At 44.5% G+C, this 6,016-nt stretch overlaps 1 pseudogene; it reads left to right on the top strand.

The window, feature by feature from the left end:
• The first annotated feature begins 1,820 nt into the window (after positions 1-1,820).
• On the top strand, positions 1,821-2,143 carry LOC102774965 (annotated as a pseudogene).
• Positions 2,144-6,016: the final 3,873 nt, after the last annotated feature.

The raw sequence follows: 6,016 nt of genomic DNA, 5'->3' as shown, positions 1-6,016 counted from the left end.
TAGGGCTGCTTCATAGTATGTCAGACAAGTTTGTGGTAATTCCCCATAATAGGGGAGTGTTACCAGGGGAAGGTTGCTTGTGACATATCCACTGTGTCATATTGGAGGATTGATGAATTTGATAGCCCACGACAGTCTGGATTAGAGTTATTGTGCCAGACTGTGCTGGTGAGGAGGGTGAGTAGGGGTGAGAAGGAAGAGGATTAGTAGCGGGGGACCATTGTTAGGGATCTGGGAGAATCAGAAGCATTATGAAGGTAAACAAATAAGTGTGATCTGGAGTGAAATCCTGTAAATCACCCTGGAACCAGAGGTCTGCAATGAATTAAAAAATATCTTGCACTGTTCTGACGGGGTGGGCTGTGTCAGGTGGGGAAATGTCACAAACAATCTGCAGGAATGTGAAAGCCTGGGTATATAATCTATTGGTCATTTGGCTGACATGTGAGAGGGGCTATTCTTTTTCAGGAAGGCTACTGCGGGGAGGGGTGACTTAGGGTCCCAGCAGGGACAAAAGAGGGTACCCCTGGGAATTATCCTAGGATTGTGATGATACTTAAAATAAGACAGAATGAGAATGATTAGGAAAGGAAGGGCAGTATGTATCCAAAGGTACCAGAGGATGACTAGGAGGGTAAGTCCTCCGGGATTCTAGTGAGCCGGAGGGTGGTTGGTGAGATGACCTTGGACCTCCACCTAGGTTGGGGTTCCAGGGGGGCTACCCTAATTTTTGTCTGGTGTATCCAATGAGGCAGACCACAGACCTTAACCGCCGTAGGTGTATTGCAGATGACAGTATATGGTCCATTCAGCTTGTAATTTGTCTGTGGGTTAGAACTTGCCATCCAGCTAAGTTGTCTTTGTTCCCGTGATCAGGGTTAGGAGAGGGTAAGAGAGTGTTGACAGTGTCCCTGAGGATAGCTCTGGTAGTTTGTAATGCTGGTAAATAGTCTCCCATCAGTTCTGCCTCACCTACTAAGTCATGACCTAGTAGAAATGTTTGGCCGTACATTATTTCAAAAGGGCTATAGAAGGTGGGAGCCCTGGGAGTGGACCTAATTCTCATAAGGGATAAAGGTAGTGTCTCCATCCAAGGCATTTTAACTTCTTGGGCCAATTTGGATAGATGAGTCTTTAAGATTGAAGGCATTTTTTCTACTTTGCCTGAGGACTGAGGCCGGTAAGGAATATGTAAGTGCCATTTTATTCCTAAGACTCGAGACACTGCTTGAGTAATTTGACTTATGAATGCTAGTCCATTATCTGATTGTATGCTGGTGAGTAAACCAAAACCGGGAATAATCTGATTGAGGAGTGTCTGAGATACAGTGTCTGCTGTCTCAGAGGTGGTGGGAAAGGCCTCAACCTACCCCAAGAAGGTGTCTACAAAGACTGAGATACTTGCTTCTCTTTATGAGAGGCATGTGGGTGAAGTTGACCTGCCAATCTTGTCCTGGTGTAAAGCCTCAGGCCTGATAGGTGGGATAAGAAGGAGGCCTTAGGGATCCCTGAGGAGAAGTGGTGCAGCATATAGAACAGCTGTGCATCAGGTAATAGATACAGTCAGACAAGTGTGAACAGGTGAGGACAGGGGTAAGGAGGTATATAAGAGGTTCAGGGCCTATATGGAAGGACTGATGTAAGGAATGTAAGATGGAATCTGCTTGGTTCTCTGGCAAAATATATATACCATTGAGTAGAAACCATGGCCCTTTTTGTTCAAATTTTTACTGGCTAAAGTCTGCCCTTTCCGCTGGAGAATATTCAGGCGTGTATGAGGCTAAAGATAGAAATTGGCGCCTTTCCGACGGTGACGACCTCCCCACCACACATGCCTCTCGCCAAGGATCTCCTCCACCCCTCTCCAGAAGAGAAGAGGAAACACAAGAAGAAGCGCCTGGTGCAGAGCCCCAATCCCTACTTCATGGATGTGAAATGCCCAGGATGCTATAAAATCACCACCGTCCGTAGCCAGGCACAAACGGGAGTTTTGTGCATTGGTTGCTCCACTGTTCTGTCAGCCAACAGGAGGAAAAGCAAGGCTTACAGAAGGATGCTCCTTCAGAAGGAAGCAGCACTAAAAGCACCTCAAATCAAGATGAGTGGGAAACCATCCCAATAAACACATTTTGGATACAAAAAAGAAAAAGAAAAAGATAGAAACTGGCTACTTATATTCTGCCTCGCTAACTGCCTTGCAGTTGTATCAGTATAATTGTTTCCCCGGGCTATTAGTGACCTTGAGGCCTGATGACCTCTGCACTGTATGACTGTGGCCTCTAGGGGACGTTGAGCTGCCTCAGCAGTTGTTGTACACCAGTAAGTCTTCCCTTTATTATGGGGGTTCCTTGGGTAGAGAGGAAACCTCTTCGTTTCCAAATGGCCACATGGGAGTATATTATTTGGAAGGCATATAGAGTCAGTATATATGTTTATTCTTTTCCCTTCTGCTAGTGTTAGGGCTCTGGTTAATGCTATTAATTCTGCTCTCTTGAGGTGGTGCCCTAGGGAAGAGGGTTGGCCTCAACAATACTTTGAGGGTTCATGCACACAATGGAGTGTCCTGCATAGGAGATATTGTCTGAGATGTAGGCACTCCCTTTAATGAACCATGTTTGTGTCTCTGCAGAGAGAGGACCGTCCTTTATGTGAGGGAAAGGGGAAAGGGAGAGGTCCAAGACCTGGATACAGTCATGTGTCTGTGAGTTGCCTGCCCCTGATGATATGGGGAGTAGTGTGGCTGGGTTAAGCGAGGGAGTTGAAGCTATGATTACTTGAAGTGTTTGGAGAAAAAGAATGTGTAGTTGTTGAATGTGAGAGGGAGCCATAATGTTCTGTAGATGTCTGAGATAACATGTCTTTAATGTTATGTGAAGAATATACTATGACCGGACTATGGAGGGTAATTTTCAGGCTTTCTAGAGTTAAAATAGCTGTTGCCTCAGAATTTTTTAGGCATGAAGGCCATCCTAAAACAGTGTTGTCTAACTGCTTGGAGAGATATGCAATTGCCTGGAGGGTGGGCCCCTTGTGCTGCCCCAAGAGTCCCACTGCTGTTCCCTGTCTTTCAGTAGTATATAAACAGAAAGGTTTAGACATGTCGGAGAGGGTGAGGACTGGGGCCTGGAGAAGGGTCTCTTGGAGAGTTTTGGGATCTAGGGGTTCATGAGGGTCTCCTTAGGCTGCCTGGTATAGGGGTTTTGCTAAAACAGCATAGTTGGGGATCCACTGACGAAAGTATCCAACGAGACCTAAGAAAGAGAGGAGTTCTTGTTTGGTTGTCGGGATGGGCATTTTGGAGAAGAGGTGTCTTCTGGTTATCTGAGCTATTCGGTGTTCAGGCTGCAAGCTTTCTGCAAGATATCTGCTAAGCACAATAAGTTTCCTCTGCCCCATTTTATTCTTTTAACTCTTTCAGCCCATTTTTTAATTGGATTGTCTTCCTTTTGTTCAGTTGTATGAGTTCCTTATATATTTTATATACTAACCCTGTATCAGATGTATCATTGCCAAATATGTTCTTCCATACGTGGGCTCTCTTGTTTTGTTGATGGTTTCTTTTACTGTGCTGAAACTTTTCATTTTGATGTAGTCCCATTTGTTTATTTTCTCCTTAGTTTCCTTTGCCTTAAGAGATGTATCTGTAAACATATCCCCAGCATTATTTTTTGTTTTTTCTATTTTCATGAAATATCTTTTTCCATCCTTGTACTTTCACTCTGTGTGTGTCTTTCAATGAAGTGACTCTTGTAGACAACATAGGTAAGGGTGTTGTTTTGTAATCCATTCAGCCACCACGTGTCTTTTGATTGGAGCATTTAATCCATTTGCATTTAAAGTAGTTGTTGACATATGTATATATTGCAATTTTATTCATATTTTTATCTTTTTATCACTTATGTTTTTAAAATATATTTTTATTGATTTCAGAGAGGGAGAGAGAGAGAGAGAGAAATGTCCATGATGAGAGATAATCATTGATTGGCTGCCGTCTGCACATCCCCTACTGGGGATTGAGCCTGCAACCTGGGTATGTGCCCTTGACCAGAATCAAAACTGGCTAGGGCTTTTTTCCCTTCTTAAACAAGACCCTTTAACATTTCTTGTAATACTGGTTTGGTGGTGATGAACTCCTTTAGGTTTTGTCTTGGAAGCTCTTATCTGTCTTTTGATTCTAAATGATAGCTTTGCTGGGTAGAGTAATCTTCGTTGTATGTCCTTGCTTTTCATTACTTTGAATATTTTGTGCCAATCCTTCTGGCCTGAGAAGTTTCTGTTGAGAAATCAGCTTATGTAAATAGTCTTTTGGAAGCTCCCTTGTAGGTAACGAATCGCTTTGCTCTTGCTGCTTTAAGATTCTCTCTTTGTCTTTAATCTTTGGCATTTTAATTATATGTCTGGGTGTGAGCCCCTGCTTGTTTGGGTTTTGTGAACCTTGCAGAGATTTCAGGTGAATCTGCAGCATGAGTCCAGGTTGGCCACTTATAAGGAACAGCCCGCCAACAGAGGTTCCAGCCTGTTCATGAATTTGGTGGGATGGGTTCTCAGGGAATCACCGTGGTGGGGCAAGTAGGGTTAACGGAGATTAAGATTTGGAATCTGCCTGCTCCTGTAGGCTGAGGCGTGGGAGTGTTCAGCCAGGGAACAATGGCACCTGCTAGTCAGCTGTGTGGGGACAACTCAACAAAAGAACAATGGCACCTACGGTATTTTTTATCCTGGCCAGAGCTGTACCTCCAGCCCTTGCCCTGAAACCAGACAGCTGAGTTTCTCACCCTATGTCCCTGGTACTTTTTGAGCTGTAGCTCCATTGATGGAGCTCAGATAAAGTGAGTCTGTCAACGAGTAAGTCCATATACATTTTGTTTAAGCAGAACATCTGGGATTCTAGCAGCCCTCTGTCTCATTGCTGATTTTCACAGCTGATTGTTGTGGGAACTCCCCTTTGTAACACTGGTCATCAGCTGGGGAGCCTAGTGTGGGCCTGGGACCCCATGCTTTTCATGTTGGATCTCCCAAGCTGAGATATCCTTCCTGATACTTTATTTTTTAAATATATTTGTATTGATTTCAGAGAGGAAGGGAGAGGGATAGAAACATTAATGATCAGAGAGAATCATAAATCGGCTCCCTCTTGCATGCCCCTGACTGGGAATTGAGCCCAGAACATAGGCATATACTCTGAATGGGAATCGAACTCTGATCTCCTGGTTCACAGGTTAATGCTCAACCACTGAGCTACGCCAGCCAGATCCTCCTGATTCTTCACCATCACATGTGGATGTGTGGTCAGCCCATTTTGTGTCTCTGCCCCTCCTACCAGTCTCTAACTGGTTTCTTCTTTATATCCTTATCAATAGGAACTCTGTTCAGTGGCTCTGCAATTTGGTTGTAATTTCAATATGGTCATGGGAGGAGGTGAGCACTACACTAATCTGCTCTGCCATCTGACCAGAAGTCTAAATATCTTATTGTGGTTTTGGTTTGCATTCCTCTACTGATTAGTGATATTTAGCATCTTTTCATGTGCTGGCTTGACATCCTATCTAATAAAAGAGAAACATGGTAATTAGCCATACCTCCACTACCATTCCCATTGGCTAATCAGGGCGATATGCAAAATAACTGCCAGCCAAGATGGCAGCCAGCAACCAGGCAGCTTGAAACAAACATGAGGCTTGCTTGCTTCAGTGACGGAGGACTCCAACGTTCCCCGCCTGCCACTGCCGGCCTCTGAGCTTGCAGTTTGAAACATTGTTACAAATATAGAAGCTAAACAAAACCCCAGAAACCTGCTTTCAGCCAGCCGGGATCTCAGAGTTGGAGTGAGCAGGACTGCAAGAGTGTTACAATTATAGAACCCAAACAAACCAGATACCTGCTTTCAGCAGCCGAGGCCTCAGAGCTGGAGCCAAGCCTCAGAGCTAAAGCTGGCCCAAAGTAAAAACAATTTAAAAAAAGGAGCGGTTGGGAGCTTCAGTCACCCGCCAGCCTGAAAACAGCCCTCAGCCCCTCA

The sequence above is a fragment of the Myotis davidii genome, unplaced genomic scaffold (genome assembly GCF_000327345.1).
Source record: "Myotis davidii unplaced genomic scaffold, ASM32734v1 scaffold979, whole genome shotgun sequence".
NCBI lineage: Eukaryota > Metazoa > Chordata > Mammalia > Chiroptera > Vespertilionidae > Myotis > Myotis davidii.
This window is presented reverse-complemented; position numbering and strand designations above follow the sequence as displayed.